The sequence below is a fragment of the Peromyscus leucopus genome, chromosome 6, assembly GCF_004664715.2.
Source record: "Peromyscus leucopus breed LL Stock chromosome 6, UCI_PerLeu_2.1, whole genome shotgun sequence".
NCBI lineage: Eukaryota > Metazoa > Chordata > Mammalia > Rodentia > Cricetidae > Peromyscus > Peromyscus leucopus.
Window position 1 is genome coordinate 124,790,246 of NC_051068.1, and position 18,904 is coordinate 124,809,149.

General features: G+C 48.9%; 1 protein-coding gene across 1 annotated transcript in view; it reads right to left on the reverse strand.

The window, feature by feature from the left end:
- Nucleotides 1–18,904, reverse strand: part of St6galnac3 (ST6 N-acetylgalactosaminide alpha-2,6-sialyltransferase 3) — a 536,629-nt gene that overhangs the window by 384,283 nt on the left and 133,442 nt on the right. The window lies entirely within an intron of this gene.

Below are 18,904 nucleotides of genomic sequence, written 5' to 3' on the forward strand. Positions count from 1 at the left end.
CTCTCATCTTCTGACATTCCTCCAACTTGTGTGAAACCATCAAAAAGAGACTCTGATCAATCAGCTCATGACAAGGGACAGGGATTTAATTTCTGACACTCGGCAATAAGGCAGATTTCCTCAGCAATCTCAGCTCCAGGAGAGATTGTCTTCTCATCCTCCTCTTCACAAACCTCATTTCAATTGAACACTATCACAGAGCAGCTTACCAATTAAATCAAGATGTCTCAATATTACAGAAAAGAGATTCTTAAATGCAATAACAGCATTTCTCAGCTGTGTTTACAGCCTTGGACATTGCTAGTTAAGTACCCCTAAGGAGATATTCTAGGAAGAGTTTCACTTTGCACAATTTCAATTCACTTCTTGAACAACACATTTTTCTCAGCATGAATAAGTGTGCAGAAATGAAAGCCTGGGTTGGTCCCCAGCCCAAGAAATAAAGAAAAAGATTATCCTTGGGAGAACTAGTTAGATATATTAGAAATATCACTGGTGTTTTTTTTCTAAACCTGTTAAATATATGTATAGCATAAGTGAATATACAGGTACATATATGTGCCATACACTAAGCATGAACAAGAAACAGCTCCCATTTGCCAGACACTTGTCTGACTTAGCCAAACACAGCAACTGTTATTTGGCTTATTTTTTTATGCTTACAAGGGCCTCCAGGGAGGGTTTTGTTTCTGTCACAGGGTAGATACCATGGTTTTGGTAAGCTGAGCAAATGACATCTGCTGGGACCCCCGAACTCACATTTAAATCCCTTGTGACTAAAGCCAACATCCATGCAACAACCATACTGTAAGCCATCTATCCTGGTGGGCACCACCATTGCTTAGGACCAGATGAGCCCCTCTGGGCCCAACTCAGCGTCACTAAATTCTTCATATTTAACTCTTCTGAGTGTTGTTCCTTTTATAATAACATCATTAAACATCCACCCTCGAGCAGCTGTAACAAATTATCTCATGAAGAACACTCAAGCCATACCCTACACTAGCTCGAAATGGGGACGTGTTGGCTCTAGGTAAGTGAGAAGTATTGATTATCTTGGGTTCAGTGAGTCCAGGCCATTGGCTTTTCAAGGAACTTCTCTTCTGAGTAATGCACCATGCTAGTCATCCACAGAAGACCTGCCTCATGCGTTTAAGAGTGGAGGTCTGCAAGAGGGAGGTTTTAGGTAGAGATTGGGAGAGCTGGGAAATGCAGTGTGGGGGAGGGGCACCTGCACACACTCACAAAGGGTAAGAACTGTGGAGCTGGACAGAGGGCTCAGCAGCTATACATGCTGCTCCTGCAGAGGACCAGAACTGAGTTCCTAGCACCCACATCAGGCAGCTCATCACTAGGCAGCTCATCACAACTTCAGCTCCAGGGAATACACACACACACACACACACACACACACACACACACACACACACACACACACATGGGGGGTGGGCGGAACAGAGAGATGTTAAACTTTTTTAATTAAAAAGAATGGAAGAAGTCTACACAAGAATCTCAGGAAGACTCCACAGCACACTGTGGGACCAGGAACTTGAGAGAGAATTTCCTGAGCAGACCAAAGAAGGGGCAGGCAGGGGGAAGAGCTAACTGAGAAAGCGATGCTGGAGGACCTCCAGTGTAATGAAAGAGTAGGGGAAATTATAAAGCAGGAGACAGAAGGTGCAGGGAGGCAGGCTGAGACAGCAATCACAGGGTCACAGAGCCACACTGAGATCCACATCTTTCCCAGGCCTGCGGAGTAACAGAAGATGCGCTAGCAAGGACCGGCTTTGAAAACATTTTGTCAACAAGAGGACAAAGGATGAGGGGAGACACTGAACACAGGAAGCACCTTACAGGGTAAGTGGCAGGAAAGAATGAAGTCAGAACAACAGCAGTGTGAGGGAAGGGAGGGAAGACCACCGGATTGAAGCAGTGATGAGGGCGCATGGAGGACACACTCCACCCGAGGAGGAGCACGGGTCTGGAGAAGGCAGAGGATGAGAGAACCAAGGGAGGAAATTCTATGTCAGATGTGTGAAACTTGTGTGTCCACGAGGAAATCAGAGATGTGTGACAAGCAGTTGAAGTGTGGGGTGGAGCTGATGGGAAATCCCAAGAATTTGCAACCAGTGGGGTACCAGTGACCCCCATTATTCTTGGAGAGAGATTTGAGTAGGGCGGCTGACTGATGCCAAGGCACGCTAGGCAGAGGCGTGACGGGCAAGTGTCCGACATCACTAGTGAGTGGTTTCTAGCTCTCCCGTGGGTGAGTTTTCAACTCCTTTCAATGGGCTGAAGCTGCCCAGGACAAGAATGCCACACTAAGCCTCAGGGCCAGGTGGCAGCACTAAAACTCCAAGGTGGAGAGAAAGCCTTGCCAGACAGAGACCTGTCCCCATGTCCTTGGAAGTCACTTAGAAGCTGCTGGACGAGCTCTCAGGTTTCCTCCGGGCTGAAGGCCTCTGCTTATTTTCCATGGATTAACGCTTCCAAGTGAGTGAGAATTGACTTGCCAAGTAGTCTAATTCACTTGGCTGGTGTGTCTCACTTAAAAATCCATTAACAAGTCAGACTAGAGGGGTAAAGGATGTCCAATTAAAGCAATCGCTGCCGCATCCAAATGCCTAGCAGCTGTGCCATCCTCACACCACCAGCGAGCTACACAAACACGATTTTACCACTTCATGGAGAGCACCACCAAAACTTGGTCTGAAGCCACTGAGGCCTGAGAGGAGTGCAGAGAAAGGACAAGGCACCAGCTCTGTGTGTTTCCATCACCGGAACCCAGAGAGAAACAGCTCTGTTAGCCTGAGCTCCCCTGGAGGCAGCCCCCAAAGCAGGACCATCAAGGGAAGCAGAGTAGAGCTCCTCACAAGCAAAGTTTGTTCCCATCGCCCCAAGGAGGCGAAAAGACGAGACACAGGGCAGAGTAAACTTCTGCAAGTCTTCTGGGTGAATACAGAAGCTATATAGATGTTTTTACAATGGAAAAAAAGGAAAATAAACAAGCAATTCTGGAAAATGGAAAAATTGAATAGACATTCATTTAAAGATATAAAATGATTAGAAAACACATGAAAAGGTGTTTAACACTATTAATCAGCAGAGAAATGTAAATAAACCCCCACAGGATACCACAGCATGGCTAAGCTTAGAAGAATGGACAACAAAGAGTTTGGACACAAATGTGACGAACTGCCATATCTCATATACTCCTTGTAGGACAGTCAAGTGATGCTGCCACTTTGAAAACATTTTGGTAGTTCAGTAAGAGTTGCCACACAATAGCATGCTCTGATCCCAACTATACCCCAAAGAGAACTGAAAACATCCACATACAACCTGCACCAGTGGTAGAGGGACATTATCACTACGTGGTGCCAAGTCGTGAGTGAATAACAGATGATAAGATCATATAATGGATCATAAGTGACAATAAATCAACGAAGCAGGGACTGGAGACAGTTAAAAGCACATGCTTCTTTTGCAAAGTACCCAAGTTCAGTTCCCAGCACCCATGCTGGGCAGCTCACAACGCCCTGGAACTCCAACTCCAGGGAATCTGACCCTCTTCTGCCTCCCTGGGCAACTGGCCCTCACATGCACATATCTACATATCAACACACAATTAAACCAGTCTCTCCTGCCTCCCTGGGCAACTGGCCCTCACAGTGCACATATCTACACACCAACACACAATTAAACACTGGTTTTTTAAAAAGCACAGACTGAAGCGTCAATATAAGCTATAATATGCATTAAGCACGATATGTTTCAAGAATCTATTCACAAAAAGCCACATGATTTCATCTGTGGAACTGTCCCCAGCTGGCAGCTCTCTGGTCACAAGACAGCAGAAGATCTCAGGGGCTGGGCAAGATTGATAACAGGTTTCTGGTGTTTAAATGTTCAAGGAATACAGAAATTAGTAGTGAACTACATGGTTTAAACTGATAGATTTTAAGGCAGGAGGAGTTGTATCTTAATTTCTTCTTTTAAGAGAAAGCGAGGATCACATGAGAACTTAGCAGCCTCCTTCCAGAACATGAGAGGAACAGTGGCTCCTAAAGAGTCTTGAGACCCACATGGAGAGGGAAGCCAGCCCTTGAGAAGAGAAGATAAAAGCCATGTCTCAGCAACTTCCCCTCCTAAGTGGCCTCACAGGAGGCAGCTTCTCATCTTCCGGACCCGCCCTCCTCTTTCCCTCTTTGTGTTCATGAACAAACAAGGGCAGGCAGGAAGAGAGGGAGAGAGAAGAGGGCACTGAGGGTGTGGGGGATGAGGTGGGGAGGGAAGGCAAGGGTCCAGGCAGCTCAGAGAACAGAGCTGGGAAATGTGCTTCTTGCAAGCCTTCCACACCAAGCTTCAGCCACAAACAACGGCAGATCCCTGAGCTCCTTCAGAGCCCACAGGCTAGTGACGTGGTTAGTGGTTAGAAGGAACCACAACTTGACAGCGCCTCCCTAACACCTGAGCCCAGGGACCCGCCCACAGGCAGGGGTTGCCTGTCAGACACACTTGCTCAGGGAGGTGGAGGCGTCAGGAAGGCTGGAAGGCAGAACAAAAGCCTCAGCTTTCATGGAGCAAGTACACCTCAGAGGCTGATATTCTTTTTCCTGAAGGTGGAACAAAAGAATTGATTTCTAAATGAGAAAATTCGAAGCCAGCCAGTGTGGCTAGTGATTACACAAGCTGCTTCCCGATGAAAGGGTATGGTGGGTGAGGAACAATGGCTGCTATTCGCTGAACAACTACATCCCAGATCTTTAAACCAGTAACAGCCCCCGCAGTATGAAAAACATTTCTATTTCAAGAAATCTGGCCTCTCAATTCCTACTACCAGGCTGACCCACATCCGGAAGAATTAAAAGACGTCTGCGTACACTAAAAACTAACACTTTAATGTTCACAGGAGGGTGCCCCACAGGAATGGGAGACAGACATAATTTGAATTTTTCCAAGATCCCGTGTGAAGATGAAAAGGAGGGGCCAGGGAAACGGCTCAGTAGATGGAGCTGCTTGCCAACAAACTTGACACCAGGTCAGTTCCCAGGCCCCACGTGGTGGAAGGAGATGGAGAAAAGGAACTGCCGCCTACAAGTTGTTTTCAGCTGCTGTGTGTGTGTGTGTGTGTGTGTGTGTGTGTGTGTGTGTGTGATGGTATGACACACCCACGCATACAGGAGAAGTAAATCATCTACATTTAAAAAGTTGAAAGGAGGAATTTCAATAATATACTTTATTTCACCGACTATACCTAAAATATTTTCATTATGGCATGAAGTCAACAAGCTGTAGGCCTTGTACACATCTACTTCACAAATGAGTCTGCCAGATACACCAAGCCTGTAGGCCGGAAGATGATACAGAGAAACCTCGGGTGACTGACTGTCCAGGCAGCTGGGTGTTTCTGTCAACTCACATTTTTTTGTAAGTCACTTCTTAGCACTTCCTGTTTTCCTAGGTAATATTATTTCCTTCTTGAGTCTCTGAGGGAGTTGAAGATTAGATAGTTGTAGTAACATCATAAGATAATTTTCTGTTGGTAATACAAGTTAGGATAGAAAGTGAATTAGGTACATTTTGGACTCAATGGACTAGACATTGTTGATGTGCTTATTTATTACTTGTATATATTGTATATAGTTATTGTACTTATTGTATATAGTTTTTATTATATTAGTTATAACTTTTTATTTTTATTAGACAAAAAAGGAAAATGTGGTGATATTTTATTTGTATGTTAATAAATAAAGTTCGCCTGGAGATCAGAGGAAATAGCAAGCCATTAACCCAAAAGTCAGGCAGCGGTAGCACACGCCCTTAATCTGATCACTTGACAGGCAGGGTCTCTGTGTGTTCAAGGTCACACTAGGAAACAGAGCCAATCGTGGTGACACATACCTTTAGTTCCAGTACCAACCATAGAGACATGGAGGTCTGTACAGACAAGTAGTGACAAGGAAGTGAGGTAGCTGGGCTAAGAGCCAATGAAAGGGCAGAACAGCAAGGTATATAAAGGCATGGGTAAACAGGAAGTAGCTCACATTTTGGAAGCTACAGAGCTGGTGAGGTAAGGTGGTTGGTGGCTCTCACCATTTCCCTGATCTCTAAGGCTTTCACCCCTACATTTGGCTCCATGTTCTTTATTTAATAAGACTGCTTAGAAATTCCTCTACATGTAGTGAGCCTGTAGAGTCTGTACAGTGTCTGCTCCCAGAGGACGTCAGCACAGAGCAGCCCTGGTTCAGGTCCTCAACAGAAGCACCTCTGTGGATAGTGAATTCTAAAGGACTCACAAACTCAAACTGTAGCACCCACTCTGATAACTAACCTTCACAACTATCTAAGACGACAGGTGCTGGTGGGGGTCTCAGCCCACTGAGGTGAAGAGTCAACAAAATCACATAGGACATCACGTTTTCCCCTGGATCAGGAGAAGAGGGATGAGCAAATAATCAAAAAGATCACGTAGCCATTGGGTACAAAATCATCTTAAACTCTTAAATGCAGTCGTGCCTCTAAACTCAAAAGCCCTTTGTACTTAGGTACAGTCAGACTTGGAGATAAGAGAGAAAATCTGAGTGCTGGGGAAGAGCGGAGACCAGAACAGAAAGACCCAGTGTTTTGTAGCTGATGTGGTTCACAGGAGTTTGTTTAAAAATATATCATTTTCATTTCTGAGTTTATGTGTGCATCATGTCATCCTCCACTCCTCCCTCTTCAGCCCCCACCCCAAAACAAAAACAAAAATACAAAAACAAGCTCATGTTATTGGGAGGGAAGAGGACTTGCCTCGCAGATCATTTAGAGACTTAGGCAGGTGGGACAGGAAGCCAAAGCTATTTACGCCATTGAGCTCCTCATCCCCATTCCTATCACATCCGCATCCAGCTGCCAAGAGCGGGCTGAGGGCTCAGAAAGCCATGAGAACTTACGGACCAGGCCTGGGTGAGGCATGCATCATGCCTCTTTATAACGGACTAAGTCAGGAGGAACACTAAGAAACGAAGACATCAGACTAGAGAGGGGAGAAGGAGAGCCTGAGAGGACAGCCAGCTGTTTGTTCTCGCGATGAACTAACTCTGGAGAGGGAGCCTGTGGCGAAGTAAAACTAGTGAGAGACTGCACACACCAGAGGGTGGAGAGGGGCTCACGCTGTCAGTACTTGGGGTACTATAAACCACGATCCGTTTTCCATGTGTTCTCGCAATTACTCCTAAGACGGCTGCAGTGGGTACCAGTTTCTCAATTAAAAAAAAAAAATGGAGAAAAATGGGGAGGAAAAATCTAGCTACCATTTACTGATGGACAGGACTGCAGCAGGTCATGTGTACTCTGTGATTTTATTCAATATTCCCAACAAATCTATGGACACAAACTTAGTTCTCAGTTTGCATTTAAGGAACCTATGACATAAAAAGTTGAAGTAACCTTGCCAATGTCATGTCATGCACGGACAGTTTCTGGAGTTCAACTCCCATGGAAATATGAAATGCCCATGTTTTCCACAGAAATGAGCCAGAATACAAAAACTTGTGGCTAAGAAGTAGAAATGATTCTTAAGGGAAGAAAGAAAATAAAGAAGGAAAAAAATTGGAGGAGGGAGGCCATAGAAGACATTTCTCTTAAACTCCATCTCCACCCTGCATCTAATTTTATAAAATTGTTGTGTCTGGAGGATGTTTCCTGGAGGAGAATCAAGGCGTCTCTATCATGTCTACTCCCAAAGCCCCTTGGAAAGGGTGTACCAGGGGAAGGATCTTCTCCAATCTGCTCTCCTGCATGGTCAGCTAGTCTTTCAGATTCTTCCTCCTAGGAAGCACGAAGAACTGCTCATGGGCTCCAGGTGTGAGGACCCAGGATACTGCAGGTGGCTGCTTTGACAGTCCTGCCCATCCCTCTGGGGCCCAGAGTGCCCTTGTTCATGTACCTTCTTGCTAATGACTTTCTAAACTGGGACAATGTGGGATACAGGAGTAGACTTAGTGGCAAAGACCTTCGTACCCAAATACAGAGTCTAGACCAAGAAATCCATAGGAGATTGTTGCTACTATGCAGCCAGGCACATATACAAGGGCTATTTCCTGCACTTGAAAATCTCCTCTCTCACCCTGCTCCTTCAGAGCTGATGTCCAAAGTCATTCTCCACAGTAGGCTCCTCCCTCTCTGAGCCCTTGAACTCAGTTCACAATCTGTAAATACAATGACATGACCCAGCCTTACAGCTGGCCTTGCTCTCCCACCTTTTCCTGAGCTCACTTGCCAAGCTCCTGGGCACAGAACATGAGCCCCAGGCCTGGCATGGAACAGACCTTCCCCAAAGGAAGGCTTCCGAGCAGTCCAAGGTGGCCTCCTCAGTGGCTGGAGGCCTGCAGCTAGTTTCAAGAGGCTGAGCACTCCCCGCTGAAGGCTGCCTCATGCTGTGCTGTGGGCATCCTCTCCTACATTTTTCATTCTCCATAATGGCTTCTTCTTATCATGCATTTTATTGATTTGTCTGAGCAATGAAATTTATTATTTATTAGATTTCTGTAATAGCTTTGCTCCAAAGACCAAAGTGGGATGTGCAGAGACTCCAAGGCAACACAAGGAGAGAACAGAACCAAGGAAACTCAGAGGTGATGGAGACCAGGGGTCCGTAGTGAATGGAGACCAGGGTCCGTAGTGAATGGAGACCAGGGTGTAGGTGGAATGGAGACGCAGGGGGTCCGTAGTGAATGGAGACCAGGGTCTGTAGTGAATGGAGACCAGGGTCTGTAGTGAATGGAGACCAGGGTCTGTAGTTGAAATGGAGAACCAGGGTCATGTGAGACAGGGTCTATAGCTCATGGAGAGTTGTAGGATGGAGACAGGCGTCCGTAGTGATGGGACAGGGTCTGTGTGAATGGAGACAGGATCACGTAGTGAATGAACAGGTGACAGGGGTCATGCAGAAATGTCGCTAGGCGTTCCTGGCTCCTGGGCTTCTCTGACCCGACAGGGAAAACACTCTGAGAAGCTAAGGGCCCAACACCTGCAGAACAGTGTACCTCCGTTATCACAATTAGTATGGAAGTGATTCATTCAGAGTCTCTAATATCCAGGGATGGGATGCAGCGTTCACTGTGTCAACCCTCCTCTACTCATGATAGCGTCCTCTAAAGCACAGACCTGCCCACGTTCCATTTTTGCATGAGATAGGTTCTGAATAGATTTCCCAAAAGACTACAAACTCTGAATTCCCGCACAGAATGAAACCCATCCATTCCATCTTGATTCCTAACGGGTGAATGGGAATTCAACCCTCCAAATCTCCTTCGATACTACCCTGAGAGTTTCAGAAGAAACTGATATTGGTGGATTCGGGGTTCACTGGGAGCCTCTGGAGAGGTTCCAGGTTCCTGGGTCCTGAATCAAGGAATTAGAGACTCAAAGATAGTAAAAGAAGCAGAGGATGTTTTTTTGGAAAAAGTTATTATTCCAGGGGAGAAAAAGGCCTGAGCTGGGGAAAGAAAAAATGGCTTTGTACAGGAGGACCCTTGTACAGAGGGTAGGAATGCTGAGTGCACATTCTGATTTGTTTTTTGTTGCTTTGTTATTTACACAGGACTGGCTTTCTTGAACATGCTCTGTTACACTTGGTTCTAGTAAAACTTGAGGCACTGCATCCCATTAGCATCTTAAATCCCGAGGCACAGGTGCACTCTCACCTAACACGATGAGCCACAGGCTGCAGCGGGGTTCCAGCCAGTCTGGCCACTTCTGCCAGTGCGGAGTCCCAGCCTCCTCTGACAACTGGCTTCCTTTTATGATAACTTGGCAGCTTTTGTACTGGCCTGGTGGACTTCCTCCCCCTACTTTCCTGCCTTAGAAATCACTGGTTTTCTTCCACGTAAAGCAATCACCTTGTAAGTTCTGGGGCTATCATACACATCTAAGTTCTACAACACTTCTAGAAAGCCAGGCACACTGCAGAGAAGTGGCTCTGCTGGATAGTGAGGACACGTGCCTGTGGCTTCCTAGTCTTCCTCCTGCACGAAGAGGATACAAGGGCACCTCTCACAGCCTCCCAGACGACGACATTAACCGACTCTCCATCCGGGCTCCAGCCCCACCACACCTAGTCAATGCAATGCCCTGCTAGCCACCCCGGACACTTTCCTGGCCCAGAGCATCCTCTCAAACTACAGTCCCCATCCTCTGCCCAAATGTAAGGGTGGGTTCTGAGGCAGCAGCTGGGTTTCATTAGTCTGGGGACCCCTACAGGGATCATGGACTAATCACTAGATGGTAACTAAATTAGGAAACTGCCACTATTTTAAAGGAGTTTTTGTCAGGATCAAAATGACTGTTTTGTGTCTGTTTAATTAACAATTCTTATGCAACAACTGAGCTTCCTTATTGAAAAAAATTATGGTAGAAACTTGATTACACAAACTTAATACTTTATACAGAAAACCACATTTACATACAGAGGCTAAAGTAAAGAGTTATGAATTTTTAAATATTCTTTCATTATTCAAAGAGTTCCACAATCAGGTTGAGATTAAAGCCTTGTTTACATTCATAAACAAGTTTTGAAGGCTCAGCCAGACCCAAATCATTCCAACCTTTATGCTTTGGTTTATGGATTTGCAAACTTTGGGTACTAAAAATAAAGAAAGAGCTCTGGAGGCATCTGCAGGAATAGAGGGTTGGTAAGACAGCATACTACCTGAACATGCTCAGGCAGTGATGACGCAATCACTGTTTCCCTAAGACTGGCTGAGGGGGGTGAGTCAACCCTCTTTCATAGTCCCCATTCACAGTGGACAAGGCAAGTGCAAGGGTGCACGTCAGCTCACAATTCCAGCTCACAATTCCAGCTGGCGGTCACAGGAGGAGCAAGAGAACAGGTCACATTGTGCCCACAGTCCAGAGCAGGGAGCCGAGAATGAACACAGCCACACTGGTGCTCGGCTCCATGTCTCTGCTCTTAAGATGTTCAGGCTTTCCTGCCTGGGGAATGGTGCCACCAACAGTGGGTGTGGTCTTCCTACCTCAATTAATGTCATCAAGACAATTCCCCATAGACACGCTAACCTGATCTAAATCAGGCCTCATTGAACATCTCCTCCAGTGACTCTAGCTTGTGTCACGTTGACAGTTCAACTAACCCTCACAACGTCAAACACACATGATGTACTAAGTCATTCTAAATCTCCCCCTAGAAGCTAGTGATCTGCACTGAGCTGTACTCTCTCCAAATGTATATAGTGAAACTGGGCACTGCAGAACATGGCCTCATTTGACAGTGGGATCACTTAATACCGAGTAGAACAGTCCTCTAATTCAGGACATCTGGGGTCCTCATAGAAGGGGAAAGTTGAGACATATTGCACATACATGGAGAAACACATGAGACTATGCAGGCATAAAGAACTCTAGAGAGAGCCAGCAAGCCAGGAGACGCCCTCTCTGCCTGCACTTTGATCTTGACTTCTAACCTCTGGACCTGTGACTCAGTAGAATGACCAATTAATTCACCAATTTGCAAGACTATTAAAACAGCTCTAAACAAAGCAGGAGGTATTCTTAGGATCCCATTTTTTAAAGTGGGTAGCCTGGGCTGGGTTAAGAGTGTTGGCTGCTTTCCCAGTGGACAAGGGTTTGGTTCTCAGCACCCACACGGCAGCTCACAAGCATCTATAATTTCCATCCCAGGAGCCTCCTCAAGCACCAGGGACATACTCATGCAGTACACAAACACACGTGTCGCACAGACACACATGCAGGGAAAACACCCATACACATAAAACAGATATAAATAAATATATTTTTTTAAATGGTGAACCTGAAGCAAGGAACTTATTTACTCTTTTTTTTTTTTTTAATCAACCAGCAGGTAGCTACTCAACTCCAGCTTTTACAGGCATCTTGGTGTAGATGTAATCAACCGTTTTATTAAATAAGAAACACAGAAACAATGTAAAAGAGAAAGTCGAGAGGTCAGAGCTCAGAGCTAAAATCTCACCCTTCCTTCTGCTGTCCCAGCTTCGCGAAAAGAGACCTACTTCCTGTCGGTTTGTTTTTTTATAGTATGTCGTTCTGCCTTCTCATTGGTTGTAAACCCAAACACATGACTGCCTCGTCACTGTCTGAATGTAAGCCCCTAGGTCTTAAAGGTATATGTTCCAATGCTGACTGTATCCCTGAACACACAGAGATCTTATGGGATTAAAGGCGTGTGCCACCACCGCCACACTCTTGCTATGGCTCTAATAGCTCTGACCCTGAACACACAGAGATCTTATGGGATTAAAGGCGTGTGCCACCACCGCACACTCTTGCTATGGCTCTAATAGCTCTGACCCCCAGACAACTTTATTTATTAACATACAATCAAAATAATATTTCAGTATAATTAAGATTACACCACATCTTGGGGAGAGCGTATTTACTCACTTGACAATCACAATCACAAATGTGCATCTGAGCATTGAAATTAGAGTGAGCCTTCCCCCTAGAACAATAATGCAAACAGGCTTGCCCTTCCCTCGAAGGTGAGCAGCCATCAGCGGCACGACTGATTCTTGGCACCTCCATCAGGACAAGCCATGGCCAGGCCCTGAGAACACAGGTTTACCCACCAGCATCCAGAGAAGAAGCTGAGCCTAATTATGAGCTCACGACAAGGGGGGCTGCATTTGAGGTGGTGTTAGCATCTGATGGTCCAGGACGGACTCTGCAGAGTACTCAGACAAAGAGGCTTTCCAATGTAAATTTGGTTGACTTGCTGTTGTTTACATACTTCATCTTCCATGGGTCCTTTGGGAAGAAGATAATGACAACAGCATCCAGAATCCTAATAAATTGGTCCCAGACACTCCAGTTTGAAACAAGATTGGCTACTCAATTCCTTCACAACAATCTTTGAAAGCAACGAAGTGTTTCTCACGGCTGCCTCTGTTTACTACAAAATGTACTTCGAAGATTGAATTTTCTTGGAATTGCTACACGGGGAAACTCAGGTGTGGAGCCAGTTTATAGACTAACAGCGGGGATTCTGGGGAGGAGTCAGGAGAAGAGGCAGAGTGCAGAGGGCTCAGCAGATGGGCCTCTGCCATCCTGCTATGCACAGCACAGCATCCTGAATAGCTTTCTGCTCCCCGGGAGACCCTTGAAATCTCCCTGGGAGGGAGGAGCCCTGTGCTTGGGTGTGCCCCTGTGTTTGGGTGTGCTCCTGTGCCTGGGTGTGTTCCTGTGGTGCCTGGGTGTGCTCCTGTGCCTGGGTGTGCCCCTGTGCCTGGGTGTGTTCCTGTGGTGCCTGGGTGTGCTCCTGTGTTTGGGTGTGTTCTTGTGGTGCCTGGGTGTGTTCCTGTGGTGCCTGGGTGTGTTCCTGTGTCTGGGTGTGTTCCTGTGGTGCCTGGGTGTGTTCCTGTGGTGCCTGGGTGTGTTCCTGTGGTGCCTGGGTGTGTTCCTGTGTCTGGGTGTGTTCCTGTGGTGCCTGGGTGTGTTCCTGTGGTGCCTGGCTGTGTTCCTATGGTGCCTGGGTGTGCTCTTGTGCCTGGGTGTGTTCTGTGGTGCTGGGTGTGCTCCTGTGCCTGGGTGTATTCCTGTGGTGCCTGGGTGTGTTCCTGTGCCTGGGTGTGTTCCTGTGGTGCCTGGGTGTGCTCCTGTGCCTGGGTGTATTCCTGTGGTGCCTGGGTGTGTTCCTGTGCCTGGGTGTATTCCTGTGGTGTCTGGGTGTGCTCCAGTGTTTGGGTGTGTTCCTGTGGTGCCTGGGTGTGTTCCTGTGGTGCCTGGGTGTGTTCCTGTGGTGCCTGGCTGTGTTCCTATGGTGCCTGGGTGTGCTCCTGTGTTTGGGTGTGTTCCTGTGGTGCCTGGGTGTGCCCCTGTGCCTGGGTGTGTTCCTGTGGTGCCTGGGTGTGCTCCTGTGCCTGGTTGTGTTCCTGTGCCTGTGTGTGTTCCTGTGGTGCCTGGGTGTGCCCCTGTGCCTGGGTGTGCCCTGTGCCTGGGTGTGTCCCTGTGTTTGGGTGTGCTCCTGTGCCTGGGTGTGCCCCTGTGCCTGGGTGTGTTCTTGTGGTGCCTAGGTGTGTCCCTGTGCCTGGGTGTGTCCCTATGTTTGGGTGTGTTCCTGTGGTGCCTGGGTGTGTCCCTGTGCCTGGGTGTGTTCTTGTGGTGCCTAGGTGTGTCCCTGTGCTGGGTGTGTCCTATGTTTGGGTGTGTTCCTGTGGTGCTGGGTGTGTCCTGTGCCTGGGTGTGTTCTGTGCCTGGGTGTGCTCCTGTGTTTGGGTGTGCCCCTGTGCCTGGGTGTGCCCCTGTGCCTGGGTGTGCCCCTGTGCCTGGGTGTGCTCCTGTGTCTGGGTGTGCCCCTGTGCCTGGGTGTGTTCCTGTGCCTGGGTGTGCTCCTGTGCCTGGGTGTGCCCCTGTGCCTGGGTGTGCTCCTGTGTCTGGGTGTGCCCCTGTGCCTGGGTGTGCTCCTGTGCCTGGGTATGCTCCTGTGCCTAGGTGTGCTCCTGTGCCTGGGTGTGTTCCTGTGGTGCCTGGGTGTGCCCCTGTGCCTGGGTATGCTCCTGTGCCTGGGTGTGTTCCTGTGTCTGGGTGTGCCCCTGTGCCTGGGAGTGTTCCTGTGCCTGGGTGTGTTCCTGTGCCTGGGTGTGTTCCTGTGCCTGGGTGTGTTCCTGTGTCTGGGTGTGCCCCTGTGCCTGGGTGTGGTCCTGTGCCTGGGTGTGCCCCTGTGCCTGGGTGTGCCCCTGTGCCTGGGTGTGCTCCTGTGCCTGGGTGTGCTCCTGTGTTTGGGTGTGCCCCTGTGCCTGGGTGTGTTCCTGTGCCTGGGTGTGCTCCTGTGTTTGGGTGTGTTCCTGTGCCTGGGTGTGCTCCTGTGCCTGGGTGTGTTCCTGTGCCTGGGTGTGCTCCTGTGCCTGGGTGTGCTCCTGTGCCTGGGTGTGCTCCTGTGTTTGGGTGTGTTCCTGTGCCTGGGTGTGCTCCTGTGCCTGGGTGTGTTCCTGTGTTTGGGTGTGCTCCTGTGCCTGGGTGTGCTCCTGTGCTTGGGTGTGCCCCTGTGCCTGGGTGTGCCCCTGTGCCTGGGTGTGCCCCTGTGCCTGGGTGTGCTCCTGTGCCTGGGTGTGTTCCTGTGTTTGGATGTGTTCCTGTGCCTGGGTATGCTCCTGTGCCTGGGTGTGCTCCTGTGCCTGGGTGTGCCCTTGTGCCTGGGTGTGCTCCTGTGCTTGGGTGTGTTCCTGTGGTGCCTGGGTGTGCTCCTGTGCCTGGGTGTGCCCCTGTGTTTGGGTGTGTTCCTGTGGTGCCTGGGTGTGCTCCTGTGCCTGGGTGTGTCCCTGTGCCTGGGTGTGTCCATGTATCTGGGTGTGTTCCTGTGCCTGGGTGTGTCCCTGTGGTGCCTGGGTGTGCCCCTGTGCCTGGGTGTATCCCTGTATCTGGGTGTGTTCCTGTGTTTGGGTGTGTTCCTGTGCCTGGGTGTGTTCCTGTGGTGCCTGGGTGTGCTCCTGTGCCTGGGTGTGCTCCTGTGTTTGGGTGTGCTCCTGTGTTTGGGCGTGCTCCTGTGCCTGGGTGTGCTCCTGTGTTTGGGCGTGCCCCTGTGCCTGGGTGTGCCCCTGTGCCTGGGTGTGTCCCTGTGTTTGGGTGTGCTCCTGTGCCTGGGTGTGCCCCTGTGCCTGGGTGTGCCCCTTGTTTGGGTGTGCCCCTGTGCCTGGGTGTGTTCCTGTGTCTGGGTGTGCCCTGTGCCTGGGTGTGGCTCCTGTGCCTGGGTGTGTTTCCTTGTGCCTAGGTGTGTCCTGTGTTTGGGTGTGCTCCTGTGCCTGGGTGTGCCCCTGTGCCTGGGTGTGCTCCTGTGCCTGGGTGTGTTTCTGTGCCTGGGTGTGCTCCTGTGCCTGGGTGTGTTCCTGTGCCTGGGTGTGCCCCTGTGCCTGGGTGTGTTCCTGTGCCTGGGTGTGCTCCTGTGCCTGGGTGTGCTCCTGTGCCTGGGTGTGCCCTGTGCCTGGCTGTGTTCCTGTGCTGGGTGTGCTCCTGTGCCTGGGTGTGTTCCTGTGCCTGGGTGTGCTCCTGTGCCTGGGTGTGCTCCTGTCCTGGGTGTGCCCCTGTGCCTGGGTGTGCTCCTGTGCCTGGGTGTGCTCCTGTGCCTGGGTGTGCTCCTGTGTTTGGGCGTGCCCACCACCAGCTGTTTGGCTGTTTTTGGTCTGGGGTACTTTTCGGTCCTACAGGTCTAACCCAGGGCCTCCTCAAAAAATACTGGAGTAAAAAGACTGGGTCTCTTCTCATAATTCGGAGGCAGGGCAGTGTAGGAAGAGGCCCCAGGCTGCCACGGAGAGGGGGAGACAGATGTGGAAGGAAGGGGGGCAGAATCCCACCTGTGGGGAACCCAGAAGGCAGGGGCCGAAGGAGCAGCAAGCAGGTAGGTACAGCGGACAAGACCAGCCACACGTGAATCACAGGGTCCAAAAGGAGGAGTTTATGCTCCTGGTCAAACAAGTTAACCTCTTACCATCTACCTGAACAAAACAGAAACACCAGCTGGCCGTGTATCTCCGTCTGTTACAACTCCTGAGGAGCCTCTTCAGACATGGTTTCAGTCATCCCTCACTCAGTCTGTGCTGCTGGCTGTGTCTGCTCACATCCTATGCGCACATAAAGGTTAAGATCTGGAGCTGTGCTTGCCCTTGGGGAAAATACGGCACCCAATAAGTTATCAAAACGTCTTAATCTTTGGGCTGTGATTTGTATTGGGACATGAAAACCTGAGTCACCTGGGGTGGGACTTGCCTGTGTTGTACATGTACTGAACCTGAGTCACCTGGGGTGGTACCTGCCTGTGTTGTACATGTACTGAACCTGGGTCATCTGGGGTGGTACCTGCCTGTGTTGTACATGTACTGAACCTGAGTCACCTGGGGTGGTACCTGCCTGTGTTGTACATGTACTGAACCTGAGTCACCTGGGGTGGTACCTGCCTGTGTTGTACATGGACTGAACCTGAGTCACCTGGGGTGGTACCTGCCTGTGTTGTACATGGACTGAACCTGAGTCACCTGGGGTGGTACCTGCCTGTGTTGTACATGGACTGAACCTGAGTCACCTGGGGTGGGACTTGCCTGTGTTGTACATGTACTGAACCTGAGTCACCTGGGGTGGTACCTGCCTGTGTTGTACATGTACTGAACCTGGGTCATCTGGGGTGGTACCTGCCTGTGTTGTACATGTACTGAACCTGAGTCACCTGGGGTGGTACCTGCCTGTGTTGCACATGTACTGAACCTGGGTCATCTGGGGTGGGACTTGCCTGTGTTGTGTCCAGTGACCTCACTGCAGCACACAGCACCTGCACTTTGTACTGTGCATGCAGCCATGCACCAAGTGTCCAAGTGTCGACAGATGTCGCTGGAAACCCCTCCACACAGATTCCTAGTCACCGAACCTACATTGTGAACTGCAGTGTTTTATGATACATACAAAGTTGTCTACTCTCACAGAAACAGTGGTTTCATTATTGAAACACTGCATTAGATCAAATTTGGGCAAGCTTGCTGACAGCAGAAACAAACTCAGTGATGACCACAGGATGGATAGATAATCTCACATTTAAGATCCCAGCTTCCTTGGCCTATGTTAGTCACAGATGCGGGACCTTTCCAGCGTCGCTGGTTTACTGACTCTTCCCTCTGCACAGTGTTGGCCATTAGAGGTAAAACAGAGCTGACAGGGCCTTTGCATAAAGTAACACAGTGTACTAAAGAAACTGGAGTCGGAGGCTGGGGAGACGGCTCAGTGGTAAAGTGTGGACCACAGGCAGGAGGACCTGAGCTGGGATCCCCAACACCCATGTATAACCCCGCTGTGGGAGCAAAATCCTGTAGCTCCAGTGCTAGTGAGGAGGATCCCCACAGCTTACTGGCCAGCCAGTCTAGTGGAAGGATGAGATCCAGGTTCAGTGAGAGACCCCGGATCTCAAAAGATAAGCAACTGAAGACACAGGATATCAACCTCCAGCATACACAGAGAGAGAGACAGACAGACAGACAGAGACAGAACTAGAGTATGGTATCAGACTTCATGTTATCCAAGTCTGGTCCCGGTCTGCACAAACCACATGACTTAGAAAAGTCAGACCTCCCTTTGTAGAATGGGAATAACAGGGTCTACCACTAAACATGTCAGGGCACAATTAAGTGTTTCAAGTATTTCTCATATATAGCAAATCACCTCAATTATTAATGGCTCAAAATAACCATTTCAAAAAATTAAAATTCAATTATCAGTCTGGTTTCTAGGTACAAATCTAAAAGAACTGTAAACATCTCAGAGATATTTACACATTCATGCACATGCCACATTAGTCCCAGCAAGCCTTCTGGTGGACACAATCCAAATGTCCTTCAGCAGATGAACCGATGGACCCAGTTCAGAAGAAGTACACAGTAATGTGTGGTTCAGTCTTAAACACACAGGACTTGTTTCAGACTGTAGAGCTGTTGTTCAAGGCTGCAACATGAATGAATAGGACACTGAGTGAGATCAGCCTATCACCAAAAGACAGGGCCGGCACAAGTTCTCTTGCCTGAGACATGCAGGGCAGTGAAATCCACACAAACAGGAAGTGCAGTGTCTGCAGCAGGAGCAGACGTGAACTGAGGTTTGGAGGTGGGGGAGCCACATCTGTGTTAGATTCTACAAGGCCAAATGTCTGATCCCAGAGATTATGGACACTTAAGTCTTGAGTTCCTCTGAAAGCCATTCAGGGCTCAAACTGTCTCCTTACCATCCTGGTAACTACCAATAACTCTAAACTATATTCTTAACAGACCACAGCTTCCACCAATCTGAAAGCTAAGGACATCATCAAATGGCTTCTGAAATCCTCACCCATGACCTTTGCTGCCAATTGTCTACCTATGATGCTCACAGACACATTCAGTAAACACTTGGATAC